This window comes from Acomys russatus, chromosome 26 (assembly GCF_903995435.1).
Source record: "Acomys russatus chromosome 26, mAcoRus1.1, whole genome shotgun sequence".
Taxonomy (NCBI): Eukaryota; Metazoa; Chordata; class Mammalia; order Rodentia; family Muridae; genus Acomys; species Acomys russatus.
The window spans coordinates 29,562,871-29,576,434 of NC_067162.1; the positions used below are offsets into that span (position 1 = coordinate 29,562,871).

The window sequence follows — 13,564 nt, forward strand, 5'->3', positions numbered from 1 at the left end:
CTAGGTGCTGATGGCACATAGCTTATTGGCCTGCGCTAATGGCAGCAGGTGAATTCAACTCTAAGACTGACAAAAGAGACTAGGTTGTTTTTCTCTGCTACTGTCTCTCTTGTTCCGGGCCTGTTAGACTGGCAACTGATGCTTCTTTCTCTATATCTGAACTACTAAGACTAACGATTCTTTCTCTGTTTCTTTTTTTCTCTTCTCTGAAGCCAGTTAGACTGGCGACCAGCATTTCTTTCTCTATATATAAATGAATGAAGCACTGACACGTCTCTCCAGTCCTGTAAGCATATTTTTCGATCAAAGAATAAAGCAAAACAAAACCTGAAAAAAAAAAATAAATGAGTGAAGCTGATGATTCTTTCTTTCTATTCTGGGGCCAGATTATTTCTTTTCCGGGGCCAGTTAGACTGGTGGTTGACGTTTCTTTCTCTATATCAGGATTCTTTCTGCTTGCTCATTTATTCTTTTTAGGCTCTTAGGAAGGGCTTATCCACATCGACTTACCTATCCAAGGTCCCTGTTCGAAGGCGCCAGTTGGTAATGCCCGACTCCAATGCCAGATTTTAGAGAGATGGAGCAGTAGTCAGAGGTTGGAAGCAATTCTAGGGTGCATCACGGTACAGACCTTGCCAAATACCAGATCCCTTCCAGAGATCTCTTCTGCCTACAGAACTTCCCCAAATCAATGGCTCCTGACAGCGTGCCAGAGGCTGGAAGCAGTTTGGGGGTGCATCATGGTACAGACCTTGCAAATACCAGATCACCTCCTAGATATCCCACATGCCTAGTGAGCTCCTTTAATAGGGTGGCTCTTGACACCATGCCTCCACATGTGTACATGAGTGCAATAAGTGCAAATAATTAAAATTATTTGTTAAATGGATGAATGGTTGTGAAGTTGATCTTGGAAAAACTGGCCATTCCAGGAGACACAATATTATAGTGGTGTGAATACGTGCTATGGACTTTAAAAGCATCAGAATTTCAGGATGTTTCATTGAAATAAATGTGACCTAACAGGCAGAGGGTCCATGCAGATCCTAAGATAAGTGTAGGCATCAGGCACTAGTAAAGCAGGATAGTAAGCTGGAAGTAGGCTCAGTAAACTGAGTCTTCATAGCTCAAGGGAGTCTTGAGGATGAAGGTCATACTCAGAGGGCCTGCATTTGCCTGTCTCTCATGTCACATCGTGAATGTGACCCAGTCACAGAAAGTCTCTGGCTTCTCTTGTTACAGCTCTCTGCCCAGGTGTGGGGACAGTGTTCCTGGTTCCAGAAGAGCTTGAGAATCCATGCTGTGCCTTTCCAGGAGGCCAAAGAGGGAACAGAGACAGCAGAGGTGACTTTGCCCTGCCTCCTGGCCACTGGCTCCAGTCCCTTCTGAACTTATCAGTTCTCCTACAATGAGAACCTTGATCCACCACAGCAAGTTCCCGCCTACATCCCATTGGTTTAAATTCCTGCCTAATCAAGGCTCACAGGCTCTTTCTGTGGATGAAGCGTGGTCGTCCCAGCAGCTCAGACTCAGGCCTGGAGCTGATGATGCCGCTGAACCAACTGCGCAGCTGGCTGAATGCTGTGCTCTTTGGACTCCTGCTTCTCCTCCTCCATGTGCAGGGTGAGGCTCCCTATACAGGCCACGGGGACTGACTGGGGTGACAGCTGTCGAATTCTGCATGTCAGTCACAGGCTGAGCTTGTGGGAGGGAAGGCATGGGGTGGGTGGCTAAGGGAAAGAATAGGTGAGTGGTTCACAAGTGTGGCTTGTGACCATAGGAAAATACATATATCCAGTGATTTTAGAAACCCTCTAATTTTTTTTGTTGTTGCTTCCTAACTGTAATTTTGCTAATGAGTGGTGTCTCAGTTCCTAAGACCATCAGAAATATGTGTTTTCCAATGGTCCTGCCCCACAGGTTGAGGACTGCTACAATAGATGAAAGTATAGCAAAGATGTGCCTACCAATTCCCCAACTAAAGCCCACACATGTTGTCATCCCACTAGCACATAGAGGGTCAGAGACACCTACGGTCACTCCACACTGAGGAGACAGCTCAGTGTAAGGAGCTCTGGAGAGAGCAGTAAACAATTCACAGCAAAGGGAGAAGGCATTTTCTCCTTCTCATGTATGGCTGTGACTGTAGCTACTATTGACTTCGGATAAGAATGACAAGAATCCTAAACTCATGCGGCCAAATGGCTCTGAGTGTGTGATCTCATGGCTAGAGAAATGCTCTGAAGCGCCTCAAAAGAGCAATAGGAAAAGTTCCTGGTCCTGAGGGACAGGGAAGCTTCCACACTCACACCCCACAGCTGAACTGGGGCCCTGGGTTCCCTTCTCCTGTGCCCTGGGAATGGCGAGATGGGAATCCCACTGTCATCTGGCAGCTGGTCACAGAAAACTAACCCTGATGGCATCTCTCCATCCACAGGTCAGGACTCATCAGAGGCCAGGCCCATCAGAAACACACACACAGGCCAGGTCCAAGGCAGTCTCCTCCATGTGAAGGACACTGACAGTGCTGTCCAGACCTTCCTGGGAATTCCGTTTGCCAAGCCACCTGTAGGAGCACTGCGCTTTGCACCTCCTGAGGCCCCTGAGCCATGGAGTGGTGTGAGAGAAGTGACCTCATATCCGCCCATGTAAGTTCTAGACCCAGAGCGTTTCAGGCACAGGGGTCAGAATGTGCTCTGAGCTCTGGGCCATGCTGAGATGCTTCTCCATCTCAGACACACAGCAGTTTTTCCCCATATGGATACATGTGACCTCCATGCTCTCAGTCACTGTGACAACTTACAGGGCCAAGTGCCATGGAATGTGGAGCAAGTAATGAATTCCCTCTGGAGACACCATAGGCAAAAGAAGTTCCCTGAGAATCTTATATGGGATGGAAGGCTTCTTACTTCCCTTTAAGGCAGTATTGTCCATTGATATTTCCAGCACCTGTGTGAGTACGAACACTCCAAGATTGCAATCTTAGTTTCTTTTCTGTTGCTGTAATAAAGTACTGACAAGAGCAACTTAGAGGAGAAAACTGCTATTATAGGCTCCAGATTACCATCCATCATCTGGGGAAAACACATGAAACAGAATTAGGGAGCTGGGAGTATCAGATCCATAACCAGAAACAGAGACTAGAAAATGTCTGCCTGCCTGCTAGTGCTTAGCTCACTTTCTATTCTTATACAATTCAGCGAATGTCACCACAGACAGCCCATCATTTCATGAGGCACCTAGAAGTCTCTCTCTCTCTCTCTCTCTCTCTCTCTCTCTCTCTCTCTCTCTCTCTCTCTCTCTCTCTCTCTCTCTTTCCTAGATTCAGAAAGAATAACATCCAGTTCTTACATGACTGGAGGCCTCCCTAGAAATTTGGCTCCACACCAGCTTTTATGAAGCCTGTGGCCTTAGCCTTGGTTGGAGGGGATTTAGAGAGGAAATATGTGTTTACAGGATATCATGAGGAACAGAGAAGAAGGTGGCTGAGAAATAAAAATTTAGACTGACATTTGGTTTTGACTACCATACATCTCTAGGAATATCTGTCTGCTGTTTTCATCAGGTGTCTGCAAAATACAGAAGGCCTGAAGAGGATGAAAGTGACCCTGCCTCCCATCCCTATGTCCGAGGACTGCCTGTACCTCAACATCTACGCACCAGCTCATGCCCATGAGGGCTCCAGCCTGCCTGTGAGTGTCAGCCGTGATCCGCTTGGGGCGAGGACTTTCCCCCCAACATGGTTAGAAGGGACAAAAGTAACCTGGGCTCCACTGCAGGGTGGACTCTGATGGAGAGTATTGTTTAATTTTGGCCAAAGGAGCCACTATGCCACTGAAACCTGGGTATGGGCCACAGACCACAACAACACTGAGCAATCAAAGTCACCAGTTCATTGATAAAACCAGGTCTCATTCTACAACAAGGGCCCTGCAGAACCAATTAGGTGCTCAGCCCCTCAACACTGAGGTCACCTATATTCTAATAAGCAGACCAGAAGAGTATGGACCAAATGGGAGCTTTGTGGCATTTCTCTTGACTTTTCCAGGTGATGGTATGGATCCACGGTGGGGCACTGGTGACAGGCGCAGCTTCCATGAATGATGGATCCTTATTGACAGCCATGGAGGATGTGGTGGTGGTCACTATTCAGTACCGTCTTGGTATCCTGGGCTTCTTCAGGTGAGCTGAGGGCTTGAATGAGCAATGGTAGTTAAGAAGAACCCAGACAATCCTGTGATCCCTGTCCCTTCCACTTCTCAGCACCGGAGACCAGTATGCCAGAGGCAACTGGGGCTACCTGGACCAGGTGGCTGCCCTACGCTGGGTCCAGCAGAACATCGCCCACTTTGGAGGCAACCCTGCCCAGGTCACTATTTTTGGCGTGTCAGCAGGTAGCACAAGTGTGTCTTCACATGTTGTGTCCCCCATGTCCTGAGGACTCTTCCACAGAGCCATCATGGAGAGTGGGGTGGCTGTGCTGCCTGACCTCATCTCTGACACCGCTGAGACGGTCTACAATGTAAGTTCCTTTAACCACCATAGCCCTAGTCAGCTGCCTCAGCCTTCATATTCTTGTACTGTGGTGTTCTGTTCTCTGTGTGTGTTTGGCGGAGGGGGGAACCGGAACCTCGGAATATAACTTCTTCCAAATAATTTCTGAGTAACTCAGGGGTCATCATTTATCCACTGTTCTTGTTACTGGGTGAGTGTGCTATCTGACCAGGAAACTGCTCCTTCTGTCATTGGCCAAAATAACTATGCATGGGTTTGCGGCTGGTTCACTGGTTTTTAAAAGGGTCTTGTAGTGCAATCTTGAAGACATAAGTTCAAATCTCAAGAAGCCATAATGTTCTGGAGATAATAACATGCATCTGTAATATGGTATTCCTCTGATCAGGTGAGAGTCAGAGACAAGAGAATTCCCCCAAAAATACAAGGTAGCTCAGCTAATGTAGGCAGCAACAAGACATAAAACACCCTCTCAAATAAGGGGACAGCAGTGAAGACTGAGACTTTGCCCTCTGACCTTCATATACAAACCTTGGCACACTTACTCCTTCCCTCATGCATGAAACACAGAACGATGGGTGGAGAACACAACTACCCTAAACAGAAGGAAATGGTGCACATCTAGAAAGGGCACTGCCTGCTGGCTTTCACCTCTGAGCAATAGGGAAACGCGAACAGTTTATATTTACTCCAATCCACACAGCACCCAGTGTAGTGCAGGAGTTAGATGCAATAGAATTGAGCTGGAATTGACAACTCTTGTCCCTGCTTGTTCCTTTTTCAGAGGGTAGCCAACCTATCTGGATGTGAGGCCAAGGACTCGGAGGCCCTGGTGCGCTGTCTGAGAGGCAAGAGTGAAGCAGAGATTCTGACCATTAACGAGGTGGGAAAGTTTTGTGTCTGGAAGCACCTGGTCTACATGAGGTGGGATTCAGAGCCAAACCCTTCATGTTTATGACTTTGTGTTATTTTAGTTCTGTGTGCAAAATGGACATCAAGATAGGTTAATCTTAGTGTAGACTCTCCTCCAGGGTGAACACATCACCCTGAAAATAGTAAGAAATGAGAAAATAGTGGAGGTAATCAGTGGACATCAGGATATTTATTTTCATTAACCTTCAGCATTGATTTCAATGCCCCTCAGGTCTTCAAGAGGATCCCTGGTGTGGTGGATGGGGAGTTCCTACCCAGACATCCTAAAGAGTTGTTGGCTTCTGTGGATTTTCACCCTGTCCCCAGCATTATTGGTGTCAACGATGATGAATACGGTTGGATGCTTCCTACGGTGAGGCAGAGTTCCAAACCTATAGAAGCCTAGAGACCCATATGATAAACAGTGGGAACAGAGTACATCTTTAATTCAAGTCCATCAGATCCCACTAAGTTGGTCTTCTGCCTCCCAGGGCCTGGGCACTGCTGGGTTAATAAAGGAAATAACCAGAGAGAACCTGCAGGCTGTTATGAAGATTGCAGCAGCAGAAATGGTGAGGCACCTCTGCTCCTGTCCAATAGAGGGATCTATCATATCTCTTTCCACACAGTGTCCTTATTAATAAAAGCCAGTATGTATGTGTGATTCAGTGTGAGATCCTCAGAACATGATCCTTTTAACATATAGCCAATGTCGTCACAGGCCCCATTCTCTCAACACCAAAGGTTGATGCCTACATAACCTAGAATACACCTATTCTCATGCTTCCTGATCTCCTTGGTGTAGATGCGGCTGCCTCCTGAGTGTAGTGACCTGCTAATGGAAGAGTACATGGGGGACACGGAGGATCCCCAAGCCCTCCAAATGCAGTTCACAGAGATGATGGGCGACTTCCTGTTTGCGATCCCTGCACTCCAAGTAGCACATTTTCAGCGTGAGTACAACCATGACAAGACATAGGGGCAGTATCTCAGGGCTGTGGTTCAGGGCTGAGCATTGTGGAGCAGTGTGGTATCCAGGTCTCCTCATGTGTAGTTTGAATGGTGAAATCTATAGAGAGGAGAAAATGGGGTTGCTGCCACTCAGTTGACTTAACAAACCCAGTCAGCTAAGAAGGCCATGGGCACTGCTTAGCCAATGGATTTCCATAGCCAGTGTACCAGCCTAGAGCTGCCTCTCTCATTTAACTTTTATAACTCTAGGTAACAATATATTAAGGCATCTTGTCACCAAACATGTGACAGAAAGACTTCAGGTGAGGGGAAACTATGTCACTATTTGTCCCCATCTTCAGGTTCCCATGCCCCTGTCTACTTCTATGAGTTCCAACATCAATCCAGCTTCCTCAAGGCAAATAGGCCACCCCAGGTGAAGGCTGACCATGGGGATGAGGTTCCTTTTGTCTTTGGATCTTCATTCTTTGGCATGACACGTGAGTCTCCCTTGATTTTCTTGAGCTTAATGAGGTCCCAGATGACTCCCTGGGGGCAGTCCTGAGCTCCTGGTCCATTTGAGGAAACCTATGTTTTGGAATCGGACATAATCAAATGTGTATTATATCATAGCTCCCCAGTTTTGAATCTGGATCCTTTCCAGTCTAGCCTGTGATGCAGGACCTGACAGCACATTGGGGCAGGAATTCAATTAGAAGCATGGATATTGGGTCCTGGATAATGAATAAGGGAGGCAACAAAGCCAATAGTCTGGGGTCAGACAACAGATGGGACGGTGACTGTGAAAATGAGTTGACAGGTGTGTGGGGTGGCATATACTTGGACCTTTGTCTTCCTCATGATTTCAGCTAACTTCACTGAGGAGGAGAAGCTTCTGAACAGAAGGATGATGAAGTACTGGACCAATTTTGCAAGCCATGGGTGAGGACACCTCTCCCCCACTTTCACCTATCTCAACCTTACACATGTGGACCCATATCTAGGGCTCCCTTTTGGGTGGTCACCTTCTCAGCATGCGTGGATCTTCTATCGCATGATGGAGTCCTCCCCACCTGATAGCACATTTATGCAGATACTTTGCAGTTGTCAGGTAATGGTCATCTCACAGTTACCTGACTGGAGGGATATAGTGCTATGGAACTGTTCTTTAGATCTGGCTTGTTACAGAAAGTCATAAAACAGGCCAAGTAACTTTTCCCCATATGGAGCAGAGACTAGTGAGTGACCCTTGTATGCACACACCAGGACACCTATCCCAACAGACTCTTTAAGCACTGGCCCAATTGTTCCACTGCCTTGACCCAAATCAGAGCATCAGGCTTTGGACCAGAATGACCTCGCCTTTCTTTGCTGGGTGGCATGTCCACAGGAACCCCAACAGCGAGGGTCTACCCTACTGGCCCATGTTGGACCATGAGGAGCAGTACCTGCAGCTGGACATCCATCCTGCTGTGGGCCGAGCCCTGAAGGCCAGAAGGCTGCAGTTCTGGACCAAGACTCTGCCCCAGAAGATCCAGGAGCTGAAGGGAGTTCAGGACAAGCACACATCGATGTAGTCTCCCATGTCAGGAAAGTCGTGTGGGGTTGAGGTCAGATGGGGTCACTCAGAAGTTACAAATCCATTTAATTCTTTTTATTTTTCTAGCACTCACTGAAGCATTTCTAACCTTAGCATTTCCTTTTTAAAATGTGTATGTCAAACCCTCTGGGAAAACTTTTATTAGAGCCAATAAATTCCTCAGTAAATGCTTATGTGTGAACCCTGAAATTACCCTATCTTCTTTAACCCTTCACTGGAACTAGGCTACTCTTTTTCCTTCCTTCTCTCCTTCCTTTCCTCTTTCCTTCCTTCCTTCTATCCTTTCATTATCTTTTCCCCATCCTCACTCTCCTCTTCTCCAGGTTCCAGGCCCTCTTCAAATGTCAAGTGTCGGGGATTGTTGATTAGGCAGGATGACCTCATCAAATCCTGTATCCTCTCTCTGCAAGTTCATGTGTTTTCATATTTATAATTGCCAGCAGAAAACTTGCATTCTCTAAGTCTCACTAGCTTCACAGTGCTCTTCTCAAACGATGATAAACTACAACTTGGACTCACAGCTTCTGTGGCTTCAGATGGTTGGAGGCTGAAATAGGAGGATTACATAAGCCAGGGAAAGATAGCAAGACCCACAGCCCAAAACAGAAAACCATAACTTTAGTAACTTACAAACAACAGTCACAAATGTTCTGTTGTACAGACTGAGAAATCAGGGTCAAGATGCCCACAGATTTGCTGTGTGGTGACAAACAGTTCTCTGGCTAGAGGTCTCAGGATTACATCTTGTGCCCTCTCCTGGTGGAATGTGTAAACAAAGGCATTTCAGGGATAACATGGGAGTCCTGCTGACTTGACCTGGGGACAGGGAGACTTTCCTGTCAGGACACTGACCTTGTAGGTTGTTTCCGTTCTGTATGTACAGCGTGAGTGACGTCCCTGGTGCTAGCATGCCTCCACTTCTCAGTCCTGTATACACACGCCATACTGCCAGCAGAGACTCAGGAGATTTAGGCTTCTAATAATTGCCTCATTTGTTTTCTTTTTTATTATTATTTTTCTTTTTTATACATTCATATTATTACACATAAATAAAATGCCTTACATACAGCAAGAAGAAGATAGCCTGAGTGTGATTTTTAATATGGTGCTGGGGACTGATCCTAGGCCCTGTGCATATAAGGGCAAGTGTTCCACCCATGAACTAGACCCTCAGACTTGGTGGATTGTTCAAATGCCAATAAATTAATCTCTTTTAGGCATCTGGTTTACTAAGTCTGAGGAAATTCTCAAGGGATGCGAGTGCCTCTGAAGCTGATTGACTCACCATTCTTCCCACAGGGTTTCCTCAGGTCCTTTGCTGACATTCATTACCTTTAACCCTGTTTCAAAGCAAACATGGCATTACTTTATCTTGCTGTATTGGGACTTGGCTCCAATCCAAGTGTGCACAGAAATTTTTTATCCACTTATCCAATTTATGCACAATGGTTGGTCTTGTTTATTAGCTCTTCTTTTTGCATGCACAGTTTCTATACAGCCCAGGAGGGCCCTGAACTCACGTTCTCACTGCCCTGCTTCCTGAGAGGTTGGATTATAGGCTTATAAGACCAACTATCCCAGATTTGGATTTAAAAAAGCTGTCTGGATATCCTCACACATGGGTTCTTGTGATCTCATGTATTCAATTTTTGTACTTACAATCTAGAACAGAATTGCTAAGCCATGAGACACATATGTTAACCATTCAAAGAAGTTATAAGTGTATGGTTATAGCAGTGGTAGAGAGCTTGCCATGTATGTAGAAAGCCCTAGGCACCATAAAAAATAAAATACAGCAAGATCGCTTACATTCAGCGAGCTGAGGCTAGAGATCACAAATTAAGACATGCTTGAGCTATTAGCAAGCTCTAGGTAAGACTGGAAAATTTAGTTGTGGTCTGTCTCCACATGAAAAGTACAAAAAATGGCCAGTAGGTGGTGACAGACCACACCTTCAGTCAGCACTTGGGAGGCAGAAGCAGGTAGGTCTCTGAGTTAGAGGTTAGCGTGGTCTACAGAGAGTTTCGGGACAGCTAGGGCCACACAGAGAAACCCAGTCCTGAAAAATAAAAAGCAAGCCAGGCATGGTTGCACAAGCCTGTATTCTTAGCACTTGGGAGGCAGAGGCAGTTGGATCTCTGTGATTTTTGAGGCCAGCCTGGGCTACAAAAAAAGTCCAGACCAGTCAATGTTACACAGAGAAATCCTATCTTGAAAAACCAAATAAATAAATAAATAAATAAAGTACAAAAAGTATAAAAATCTAATTTCTTAGGTTATTAGAGAAGGAAAGGAGGGGATAACGAAGGAGGACAAAGGAAGAGAAAGAGGAAGAGTAGGAAGAAGAGGAAGGAAGAGGGAGGAAGAGGGAGAAGAGGGAGGAGAAGAAGGAAGAGAAGAAGAAGAAGAAGAAGAAGAAGAAGAAGAAGAAGAAGAAGAAGAAGAAGAAGAAGAAGAAGAAATGAGGTTGGAAGGAATATGTGGTCATGGGGTTCTGAGGTCTTGGAGTGCTGAGAGTAGGCATGCATATGACAATCATCTTTGTTTATGAAATTACTAGTGGGAAAAACCTTCAAGGTTCTGGGAATACAGCTCAGTAGTAGAGGGCTTATCTGACATATGAAAGATCCTACATCCCATTCTCTGTGCCTTCCTTCTTTAGAAGCTTTGGGGTAATTGTCTACCTCAGATCTGATTGGGTGTCAAACTTGCATGTCCATCTCTTACCGTCCACCAAGCATTCTCATGTCTACAAATGACTTGTAGCACATCTGATGAGCCGCAGACCTGCTGCCTCCATCAGTTCCAGCTGCCCTGAAAGTCAGCATAAGCTGCTGCTAGTTCAGTCCGAGATGGATGTCTGTGGCTCAGCTCCTGGAAAGACTGGAGCAGGAGGGTTTCATGATCTCAGGATAAAGGGCTGCCCATCCTATATACATGCACTGCCTCTCAATAGTACATATGATATACATGTATGAACATGCATGTATCATAACATGTGGCTTATAAACAGTAGAAATGTGTTTTATACTTTGGGACAGCAATAATCTCAAGGTCTAGATACCAGCACATGCGCTATCTTTTGCTAGATCTCTATACCAGAGATTGAGTCTTGTGTCTTCAACTGGGAAGATGGGGTAAATAATGGTGTCCATTATCTGGGCACACTGTGTTCATGTATGAAATTACCAAAGAATAAATAAACTCCAAGGTTATGGGAATACACCCCAGTGGTAGAGGTCTTATCTAGAGTGTGCCTGACTCTGGATCCAATTCTCAGTACTGGCTTTTTTTAGGTCTCCTGTGACAGCTCCTAAAGACCCAACCCTTACTAACACCCCATTGGAGACAAGGTTTCACTACAGGCATGTGATGCATAAGCTTTCATAACATAGCACATGGCCACCAAGGTTGTGAACAATGAAAAATATCTCTACCAATTGTGTTTGTAAATCAAATGTCAGTTATGATCGATATTTATGACAATCTATCAATGTCTATTTCTGTCCCAAGGTGGCAGGTGGTATAATCTTTATAAGCAGGTTTGGGTATCTAGTAGTTTTTTGAGCCTGAGGTTCTGTGTGTGTGTGTGTTTGTATATATGTATATGTGTCCATGTGTGTGTCTATGCACATATGTATGTATATGTGTATGGCAATGTATGTTTATAAATGTGTCTCTCTCTGTGTTTGTGTGTGTCTATATGTATGTATGTATTTATGGTTCTATATGTGTGTGTGTTTGCGTGTGTGTGTCTGCATGTGGCCAGAAGAGTAGGGCTGGTTCCTTTGTTTCTCCTGAGGTTTGTTTTTACTCCTAAAGATTCTGCTTACCTTGTGAGGCCAACCCTTGCATGATCTCAGCACACTTGTGAAGATATTTGACTGTAGAGTGTGTCTTACAAGTAGGGTGAGGACGTCAGAAGGTTCAGACATGTCCAGTAGAGGAGGTTCCTATTCCCTGTCTCCCTGAGAAGACCCTGTCTTTATATGGATTGGTCACCCTAACTAATTTCAACTTCTTCATCCCCCATGATACCCACATTCCTACTGATTGTTCATGTACATGACTTAAGTTTTTACCTTATTGTTGACACTATGTGCTTCTTGGCCTAGCTAATAAATGTCCTATCTTGACTTTATATCATTATCTGAGGTTACAAAATTGTGAGCATGTCAGTGACTCCATGTCTTTTCCTACACTGCTTATCTGGGGATGCAGTAATGGTGTCCATTTGCAACAGATTCTCTGGATTTTTTTAAAAAAATTTTTATTATTAATTTATTCTTGTTACATCTCAATGGTTATCCTATCCCTTGTGTCCTCCCATTCTTCCCTCCCTTCCCTTTTCCCCCTTTTAAAAAATTTTTTATTATTAATTTATTCTTGTTACATCTCAATGGTTATCCCATCCCTGTGTCCTCCCATTCTTCCCTTCCTCCCCTTTTCCCCTCATTCCCCTCCCCTATGACTGTTCCTGAGGGGGATTACCTCCCCCTGTATATACTCATAGGGTATCAAGTCTCTTCTTGGTAACCCCTCCATATAGGCAGGATTTTTAATAGGAGGGGCTATTTTCAACTTTTAAACTCCTTTTTCTTCTTCTTTAAATATACGTATTTCTTTTTATTGAAAATAGATTTTTTTCTGACACAAAAACCCCTGATTACTCTTTCCCATTCGTCTACTCCTCCCAGTTCTTCCTCACTCACCTCCTATTCAGATTTACACCCTTTCTGTCTCTCATAAGAACAGAACAGGCTTCTAAGAGACACTATTAAAATATAATAAAAATACAATAAAAGAAAGGAAACACTGTCACATCAAACTTGTACTGGACAAATCAGCAAAAGCAAAAAACTCAAAAGAAGGCATTATAATTAGAGACCCACTCATTAACACACTGAGGAATCCTATAAGAACACTAAGCAATAATATATACCAAAAGAACCTGCTTTGGACCTGTGCATATTGCTTCACTCTCTGTAAGTTCACAGGAGCTTTGCTCACATTGATTTAGAAGGCCTTGTTTTCTTGGTGTCCTATTTCCTCTCTAGTCTTAAAGTATCTCTGCCTCCTTTTCTGCAGAGTTCCTCTATCTCTGAAAGGGGGGGATTTGAGGGAGACATTCCATTTAGGGCTGAGTGTTGCAAGGTCTCTTGCTCTTTTTGTAATGTCTGGCTGTGGGTGTCTCTGGCTGTGGGTGTCTCTATTTTTTCCCATCTACAGAAGAATGAAGTTTCTCTAATGATAACTGAGCAAGGCACTTACCCCATGAGTGTAGGCGAATATTACTAGGAGTCACCTAATCACTACTTCTTTTTCTTCTTTCTTTCTTTCTTTTTTTTTTTTTTTTGGTGGGGAACAAGAATATTTGGTTGTACCTTAGGACTCTGGGATACCCAGTAACTGGTTCTTTTTTCTTTTTAAAAAATATTTATTTATTTATTATGTATACAGTGTTCTACCTGCATGCCAGAAGAGGGCACCAGATCTCATTATAGATGGCTGCAAGCCACCATGTGGTTGCTGGGAATTGAACTCAGGACCTCTGGAAGAGCAGTTAGTGATCTTAACCTCTGAGCCATC

The 13,564-nt window shown here is 44.7% G+C and overlaps 1 protein-coding gene and 1 pseudogene across 1 annotated transcript in view; both read left to right on the forward strand.

The window, feature by feature from the left end:
* The window catches only part of LOC127209532 (acylcarnitine hydrolase-like), a 71,254-nt gene that overhangs the window by 23,255 nt on the left and 34,435 nt on the right, over window positions 1-13,564 (forward strand). The window lies entirely within an intron of this gene.
* LOC127209530 (acylcarnitine hydrolase-like) lies at window positions 1,481-7,999 on the forward strand (annotated as a pseudogene).